At 32.1% G+C, this 9739-nt stretch overlaps 1 protein-coding gene across 1 annotated transcript in view; it reads right to left on the reverse strand.

The window, feature by feature from the left end:
* LOC106682397 (multidrug resistance-associated protein 1) overlaps positions 1-6943 on the reverse strand; it is a 57399-nt gene extending 50456 nt beyond the window's left edge. Inside the window, exon 1 of the mRNA XM_067049499.1 lies at positions 6802-6943. The gene's annotated coding sequence lies outside the window, so the exon portion shown is untranslated. The remainder of the gene's footprint in view (positions 1-6801) is intronic.
* Positions 6944-9739: the final 2796 nt, after the last annotated feature.

Genomic DNA, 9739 nt, shown 5'->3' on the forward strand with positions numbered 1-9739 from the left:
ACATATGAATATAAATTTGGCAAATGAAAATTTGTCGGAACAACTATAAATCAATTTATTTTAGCAAATTGCATGTAAACTATTACTCCAGATTAAACTAGCTTTAATTTGAGTGCTAATAGACATCTGTACGTCAAATGGTGTTTGAGATATGAATTTTTCAAAATAAATTCACTAACTACTGATCTTTTAGTACGTCCCATACATTTATATGAAATGCTGCTTTTTAAAAAGCTGTAATTAGTTTTTTTTAATGCTTTAAACAGCTGCCATTTTTTATTCCCCCTACCTATACATGGCAGACTCATCAATTTTGACTATTGATTATATATTAGTTTTCATTAAAGTAATCAAAACTTGGGGTGAGATAACTGCCTTTTTTCTCCTCTTGGGCTCTTGTACTATATGGTCTTCACCATGTCCGTTACACTCTTTTGGATGTTTTCTAAAGTCCCGAAATTAAGTCCTTACAGGACATTTTTCAATTTAGGAAAAAGTCACAGGGATTGACGTCAGGTGAACAGGGGCGCTGAGGAACCATAGGAATGCCTTTTGAGGTCAAAAATACTGTTATGGAGAGGGCAGTGTGTCATGGGGCACTGTCATGATACAATGCTGTACTGTCATGATACAAATGAATGCTCATTTGTCTGCAATGTCTTGTCTCAAGTGAATACTCGGATTTTCTGAGCATTTCAAGGACATCTTTATAAAAAAACTTGGTTAACAGTTTGTCCTGGAGCAACAAATACTTTGTGGACAATTCCCTTTCTGTAAAAAAAAAAAAAAAAAAAAAAAATCAGCATTGATTATATTTCCGATTTGCTCACTCGAGCTACCTTTAGTCGAGAAGAGTTTGAAGTGTACTACTCCTCGATTTGCCTCTTGGTCACCGATCCTGAGGATCGTATTCAAAAATCCATGATTCATCACCTTTGATCACACGGTTAAAGAAATCTTGCTCATTAGTGATTCTGTCAAGAAGATCAAGACACTTGTTTTTTCAAATGTCCATTTGTTGAATTGTGAACTTTCATCAAATGTTCAGTCAAAATTTGATTAACGGTAAATTTTTTTTTTCTTTTTTCCTACGCCACAGGAAGTAGGCTATTACGCCATTTTCCCTCTCGCAGTCCAATACAATTTTACTTTTCCTCTTAGTTGGTACGCATCCTGAATATCTTCTAGACCAATACACGTTATAATATGTCTGCATCCATGTCTCCCATGGATTTTTGTTGCATGGAGGACATTTCGGTGAATCTACGATGCCAATTCGATGGAGGTGTTTTTGGAGCAGGTCATGTCCTGTTACTAGCCGAAAACAAGCCACTCTCTCAGCTGTGCTAAGATTGCCGGGAATTCGTTTATCCTTATACAGTAGGCTCTCCCACTTCATTCCTTCCGCTTGAACTTTGTCCAAAGCTTGTCCTGTCCTTACAATAAGAACTTATCATTGATTTTACTATTCTGTAGGAAAGTGGTTGAGGAAGGAAAGTGAACGGTAAATCTGTTTAAATTTACGAGTTCAATCAACATTCTTTAAGTTAAACGACGGCCTGAAGGTCACAAGAGTGTTCACACGTTCGGTTTTCGAAGTTGTAGGCCTCCCTGAACGGTGTTGGTCATCAAAGTGTTTTCTGCCTTCTTAAAATGATTTGTCCCAGCGAAAAACTTGAGTCCGGGATAAAGAATGTTTCCCATAGGCATGTTTTAACTTTTCAAACGTTGCATTTGCCGATTATCCAAGCTTAACACAGAATTTAAAGGCACAACGTTGCTCCAAATTCCACCTTGATTTATAGTTGTGCGGACAAAAAAATTGATTTATGAAAAACTTTGTTGATAAAATGAAATATGGGTTGTAAAATGGAAGGGAAAGAAAAAAAGGAATAAATTGAAAAACTTGTATTTAGTTTTTAGACTGGTATTAATTGTAAAAAAATACTGTGGAAAAAAAAAATGTTATCTTTCTATTATATTATATCACATAAAAATATGTAATTTATATATGTCCGATCACGGATTGATCAGTATGCTGTGTAATGTAGCAACTCGATGTATTTGGGCAGCATGAATGAATAAATTTCTTTCTCTTCTCTCTGGTCAGGAAGGTCATAAAAAAAAGTCTCTTTGCAGCCTAGTTACTGGGAGGTTTTTTTTGTTTTGTTCTTTCGGTAAAATGCTCAGTTTTGAATTTCTAGACAAAAATCTGGGAAAAAGTGTCACAAATTCTTGTTTGTTTTTGTATAATTTCTCAAAACGCGGCTGGATTTTTTTTTTTTTGTTTTGAGAACTTCAAATCAGGTTTCAGCACAGCATAAAAACAAATAGAACTGGAGAAAAACCCCTTACTTGAGTTTTTTCCACATGGAACTACTTTCACGGCACCAATTTAGTGACATAAGTCAGTTTTTAAAACCTAACCATGTACACCTTTTTCTCTTTGGGACTCACTTGAAGGTATACGGTGAAATACTTATCTGATGTTTTGATGTCTCCGTTCCGTGAGAATTCGACTAGAAATATTTGAAGGTGAGGGGCCTCCTCATAATGATTGAATAAAGAAGAGCTAAAGTAAAACAATGAATAGTTATTAACGAAAGATTCTAATAATAAAAAATAGTCAGGAGTCGAAAAATAGTAGGGGAGGAGGAGGAGGCAAGAGAAGAAAGGAGTTAAAGGGAGATGTTTATGAGGCTATACCTGCCCTGCCACCTTGCAGGAAGAGGGGATGGGTTGATTAATCGCAAAATTGGATTGAAAGAAGCAGGAAGACTGTCAAAGAAGTTGATACGTCTCCGTGTGATGTGCTGTTGTCAAAAAAGTTTGGGAATCACTGCTTTAGATATACCAACCAGCCATACCTTCGGAAATCGAAAGGTGTGCTCTAATTAAAGTAGTAATAAATAATAATAAAAAAGTAGCTATTTTGAATTTTTATAATTTCCGCCGCTGGAGCATGTTTTTTTAAGCTAGTGCCTCCATTTTTGTTGTCATAATACAAAAAATTAAGAATACTTTTTCTTCTTCCTTTAACTCCAGTGTGCCGTCAAGCATGGAGTCCCTGGCTAGTTTTCTCATCTCCGGGATTGTGCGTCCTCTTGCTGCCCATAGTTTTCCAATGTACTCAGAGTACATGATCCTGGGTGTGCCACGCGGTCGTCTTCCTTTCGGCCTTGCTTATGGCTAGGTGGATTAGGACCTGGCTTTTCAGGTATCGTCCATTCTACAGACGTGTCCATACCACTTCAGTTGCCACTCTTGCATTGTGTCTCGCACCGATTTCATATCCAGATCCTCCCGAATCCTTTCATTTCTGACGCAGTCTCTCCTGGTCCTACCAACTATTCTTCGGAGGAATCTCATTTCTGCTGACGTTATTCTTCCTATATGCTTGTCGAGGGCTGTCCAGCTTTCTGATTCATATAGGACTCGGATTTAAATATCCGTATTTAATACAAATATACATATATCTACATAAAGGTAAATATGGGCTGTTAGTGCTACCTGGTTGTAAGATGAGAAAACCAATTTAACATTTACCAATCCCAACGTTAGACAAGATCCGAATAAAATTTAAAGGAATTAGAGAACAAGAAGGTATATTAATCGAATTCAAAACTTATCAAATTAATTGATTAATCTTGTTTTGTTTAAAATATTTACTATCTGGAGATTGAAAAATGAAAGCCAGGGAGGTTACACTACCTGTTATAACTGCTAAGCAGATCAAATAGATTTATTCTTACAACATTCAGATTTTTAGTGGTTAATCCAAGTACCAATTAACTTACAAATAATCTTTAAACTTTTAACATAATTCTCAACTGTAATAAAAACATTTCATACAATGTAAAAGTTCGGTTTTTTAATTAAACCAACAAAGAATAATTTCATTGTATGGGATAATTGTTAGATGACTATAAAAAAATACTAATTAAACTAATTTTAAACCTGTGAATCCGAATATAATACACTCAAAACATTGAAGTGTCATAACATTTACATGGATTCTCTTTGCATAATAAAAGGTATTTTATATTTAATAACTCCATTCAAACTGCTTACAAGTTAAGGTAACCAATTTAATATTTAAGTGTTTAACTATGATTTTTGTTTTTTAGAATACAATATCACAACTAGGGCAGATACCGATATTTAACAAAAGTTCAATGGTTCGACATTTATTAATAGAAAATCTATAAAATAATTAAATAGCACTAAGTATAATAAGCTTATTTTAAACTCAAAAATACTTTAGTTGGAATAATAAAAGAAAATCACTTTAAAAAATTAGTTTTTCTTCAAGGAAACTGATTATTCTTTATGATTTTGTTTATAATGATTAAACTTCCTCAAGTATAATTTTGATAACAATCTATTGAATATTAACAATTGTTGCATTTTTACCATTTTTTTTTCTACTGAAAATTAACTCTTAGACCACCATCAATAAACTAAATCAAACTATTAACTTCTCTGCATAAAGCATGGGTCATTCATATTTTAAGCATTATTTTGTTGTGTTATTAATTTTAAGAAAACATAAGTAAGGAATCAATTCACAAAACAAGTATTATCAATTCATCAATTCACCATAATAAATAGTATAAATAAATAGCAATCACAGAGATAGACACTCAACGTAATTAGTAAGTGTAGTAACTTGAATGTTTTTCAAATTTAATATACATTGGTATTTATACTGAAACCAATGAATTTATCAGATGCTTGGTAAGATTTAAGGAGCTCAAGCAGAAATGTAAGTGGTAATGTTAGTAAAATTGAAATTAGAGGTAATCCTTGGCTTACAATTTTGATTTGAGTATGGCATAATCAAAATTTCTAGACCTATTCATTTACATTATTAAATAAATTCATATTAGTAATAAAAGAGAACTTAAGGAAAAGTCTGTATTATAATTACTTAAGAAGATTTGAGGTAGGGAAAAATCAGTATAAAACAATGAAGATAGGCTATATAACTTATCAGCAGGAACTAATTCACAAAACAATCATAAATTGTATAAATAAATAGCAGTCATAGACATATATAAAAATTCAAAATGAGTAATAAGAGTAATTTAAATTATTTAAGAAAGCTATCGGATGATATTTTTAAAATGCAATTTACTATATACATCTATGAATTTATCAGATGCTGGGAAAGATTTAACATGAAGAAATGCTTGTGGTGATATTTTTAAAAATTAAAATTGAGGTAAATATAGGAAAAATCATAAAATTATGAATATAGGCTTGATTACTGATCGGTATGAATTGATTAACAAAACCTTCATAAATTGTATACATAAATAGCAATCAAAGACACAGAGATATGCATTTGATACAAGTAGTAAATAACTTAAATTCATTTTAAAAGGTATCGGATAATGTTTCTAAAATGCAATTTGTTATTTACATCTACCAATTTATCTCTTGGTGAGTAAGATTCAAGGGACCTGTACAGAAATATTTGTTAAATCAAAATTAAAGTAAATTCTTAGCTAACAATTTTGATTTGAATATGGCAAAACCAAAATTTATGGAACTAATAGACAAAATTATTAAATAAAAACAAACCAGTAATAAAAGAGAAATTATGGAAAAGACAGTTTTATAACTATAAAAATATTTAGATAGTTTTCATATCTTATCTGTAGGAATTAATAAACCAAAGAATAAAAAATGGTATAAATAACAACAATCATAAGACACAAAGGTGAGACATTTAATACAAGTAGTTAGTAACTTAAAATCTTTTTGAAAGGTATTGGATAATGTTTTTAAAGTGCAGTTTATTATTTACAACTACATATGTACTTATCGGATGCTGGGTAAGATATAAGGGGCCTGCACAGAAATGTTTGTTAAATTAAAATTAAAGCGAATTCTTGGCTTTCAATTTGATTTGAATATGGTAAAACCAAAATTGGAACTATTTGTCGAAAGTATTAAATAAAAACAAACCAGTAATGAAAGATAAATTAAAGAAAATGATGTATTATAACTATTAAAGAAGATTTAGGGTATGAAAAACCATTATAAATTTATAAAGATAGGCTTCATAATAAATCGGTAGAGATTAATTCACAAAACCATCATAAATAGTAATAATAAAAAAAAACAGAAATATTCAGTTAGTGATAATAGTAATAATAATAGTAACTCAAATTCATTTTGGAAGATATAGGATCTTTTTCAAATACAATATATATCCGAGAACTTATCAGATGCTGGGTAAGGTTTAAGTGGCCCATAAAGAATTGTTTGTGGTTAAGGTTTTATAAATTAAAAATTAACTGATTCTTGTCTTAAAAGTTTAATATGAATATGGAAAAACCAATGTGTTTAGTACTATTAGTTTAAAGTACTGAATAAATAATGATGAATAATAAAAGAAAATTTAAGTAGAAGGCTGTATTATAAATATTAATAACTAATAAAATATAAATGAGGTTATATTTACAAAGATCTTGTAACAATAAGAAATTAACCGGTAAATGTGTCAGGTGTTTTATCTTAATTGAGACTTTAATAAATGATTGTATCATTGAAGGTTATAATACTCAAATAAACAAACTACTAGTGTTTATAAATCAAATTAAACTATTATCAATTGCTATTAATTTAAATTAAAAAAAAATCAACGTCCAACCACTGGAATTTTTAAACTTCTAATGTTTCCCTCTAAAACGGTATGTCAATGACGATGTTAGAAATAACATTTTATCACTGAGAGGTGAGTACACACTTATTTGTTGACAAATTAACCTAAATACACTTTTAAATACTTACGTAGTAAGTTGAAAATGACGAATTAACATATATTCATTATGGCACCAAGGACACACCACTGAAACCGACCAAATCTAAATTCGAACTGAGACCGATCCCGTTATCATTTTCTTATATCTACCTCCTTATCACCGAAGTGACGTTGCACGAGAGGAGTCAATCAAATCATTTATGCTTTGCGAATTTTAAAATTCATCTAATACTTTTTCAAATCAATCAAATTTTATTTCACAAGAGAGTAAATTTTGAGTCATTTAAATAATAATTTTAGTCACTTAATAAGACCTTGACAAAAATTATGAAAAAAAAATTATACTTTCGTTTTATAAAAATTAAACCACAAAATTCAATGCGTTTTTATAGATATTTATTTTCATAAAAACACATTTATATATATTTTAATATTTTATGTTTCATTATTTACTATATTTAGTTTTACTGTAATTTTTAAAGAGGTGAGCATAAAATTTAAGAATCGGAATGAAAAATGTATTGGATTGCATTTTCTTAAATTGTTAGGTTTCAATGATTATTCTCACGATTACATAAATAACTTAAAAACAGTTTGAATGCATGAGAATTCGAGAAAATGAAATATAATTGCTTCACTTATAAATATCTCCATAAAATATTCTTTCACTTTCATAATGGTAATGTTTGTTTATTATTTATTAACCTTCACCATTATTTTCCGGCAGGTTCTGGACTATACCTTACTTATAGAGGTAAGGTCGCCTATTCCCTACGCTCAACCCTTCTCCTTTGTCCAGGCTTGGGCTTGGTAGTGGTTCACCTAGCATCACTAGGGGTAGCAACACTACACCCACTGGTGGAGTTCACGTAGTTTATGTGGATGATGTAGTCATCACAGGGAGAACCAAAACAGCACTGGCCGGTGCTGTTGAAGAATTCAAGAGAGCAGCACAGGATTTAGCACTTAATATAAATAGTGAAAAGATCAAATATATGAAAACCTTTAGACAGACCGGGGAGAGCAGAGATATTGTAGATGTGAGGGGAAACAGGTTTCACAGCAGTACTTTCAAGTACTTGAGAGAATAATAATTTAGAAGTCAAAATTAAGGGCAGAATGGTAGCAGACACTAGATGTTTCTATGCCCTGCAAAAAGCTCTGCGATATAAAAGTCTTCCCAGGAAAGCAAAGCTATTCATCGGATAATTATTATACAAAACAATAATTAGGCCAGTAGTAATGTATGGCAATGAGACGTGTATTCTAACCAAGGAAAACAGAAGAGCTGTACTGGTTTGGGAGAGAAGAGTACTGAGAAAGATATTTGGAGAAGAGCACAGGTGGAGAATCAGAATCAATTCCGAATTAATGGAGTTGTATGGATAGCCTGAAATCCTCTGTGCTATTAAGAAGAGCAGGCTGCGATGGTTAGGACATGTGGGAAGGATGAAGCCCTGTAGGCTGCATAAAAGCATGCTAAATGATGTGAAGTCGGTGGTTGGCTGATTTGAGGGAAATGGGAATAGGAAATTGCAGGAGTCTCGCTGGAGACCACGAAGCATTGGGAAGAACGGTGGCAGAGACTCAGGTCCTGCAACGACTGTAGCGCCCAACAGTGAGTAAGTGAGTGAGTTAGTTTGTTAATTATCTCATATTTGAATACTTTAGTCACTCTTCCATTATATTTGAATGGAAGGGAAGAACATTTGGTTGACTTAAGTAAATTATGAAAATGGCTAAAGTAGTTATACATTTAAAGTCAAAATTGTACCAATCAAAACAAAGTGAGACTTAGGCATTGGCTAATGCTGACGCAAATAGACTGCTCATTTTGAAGACAAAAATCTTCGAACCAATCAAAGAAAGTTCCCTGGTGAAGAAGAAAAAAAATATAGAAATCTACGACCTCTTCAAGGAGACGAATATTGAAAGATTTTTAAATGTTGAATGGTAATGAAACCACTGGTAAATTGACTAATAAAGTCTTTATCGAAAAAGAAGAATGATGAGACTCAATACCAAAGACTGATCTACATGACTGTAATAAGGCCAATCAGGACATACGGAGTGCATATCCAATCATTGCAATCCAAAATCCTTCATAAAATCCTCAATGCTCCTTACTTTGTCACAAATAAAATCATACATAAAGACCTTAATGTTCCCTATGTAACCGATCTAGCCCGAACCAGATATCGCTCCTTCCATTATAAACTCCCTAACCACTCAAACCCCCTAGTTTCTAACCTTTCATTCCTGACGATCCTCCGAGGCGCCTGAAAAGAAGATGGCCACGAGACCTGCCAATGTAAAAAGTCATTAGAGTGCTGCCCATGGGTAGTTTCTCCACACCTGTAACACTCCGAGAGTAGATTTACTAAATGTATTATAATGTACAGTTGTAAATAGCAATAAATAAATATTTAAAAAAGAAAACAAAATAAAACCGCAAACATTGTTCTTCTTCGTACCTCTTAGCGGAGGGAGAGAGCAGGCTTTAATCATAGGTGTAAACGGAGTTCAAGACAAAGGAGACAATTTGCCTCAGGCCACAAGAATCAAGAGATTCCCGGTTCTGAATGTTCAGTTTTTTTTCTTTCCTAAAAACTCAAAGAGTTCATAGAATAGAAATACTAAATAAAACAATGAAGAAGAAATAACAATAGTTATATATTAAAAATAAGAAACACAAAAACTTGAAAATCTTGGAATAGATATATTTTTGTGTGAGGTTATGCATCAGCAGTGAAATGACCTCGTATAGTGAGCTTCCTGATAGCAAACATTAGAAATTATAAAAACAACCTCTTCTGAACTTCCTCGTTCTAACTGAAAAAAAAAATGGATTCAATTGATTCTCAGTGCAGTAATCCTCAATTTGAGTAGAACGCTCAGGAACAGAACAAAACCTCTTATTATTGAATAGTGTAATCATAGTGGTTACTGAACCTTCATTTCTGTAAA

This window comes from Halyomorpha halys, unplaced genomic scaffold, assembly GCF_000696795.3.
Source record: "Halyomorpha halys isolate HHAL.00 unplaced genomic scaffold, Hhal_1.1 Scaffold410.1, whole genome shotgun sequence".
Classification (NCBI taxonomy): domain Eukaryota; kingdom Metazoa; phylum Arthropoda; class Insecta; order Hemiptera; family Pentatomidae; genus Halyomorpha; species Halyomorpha halys.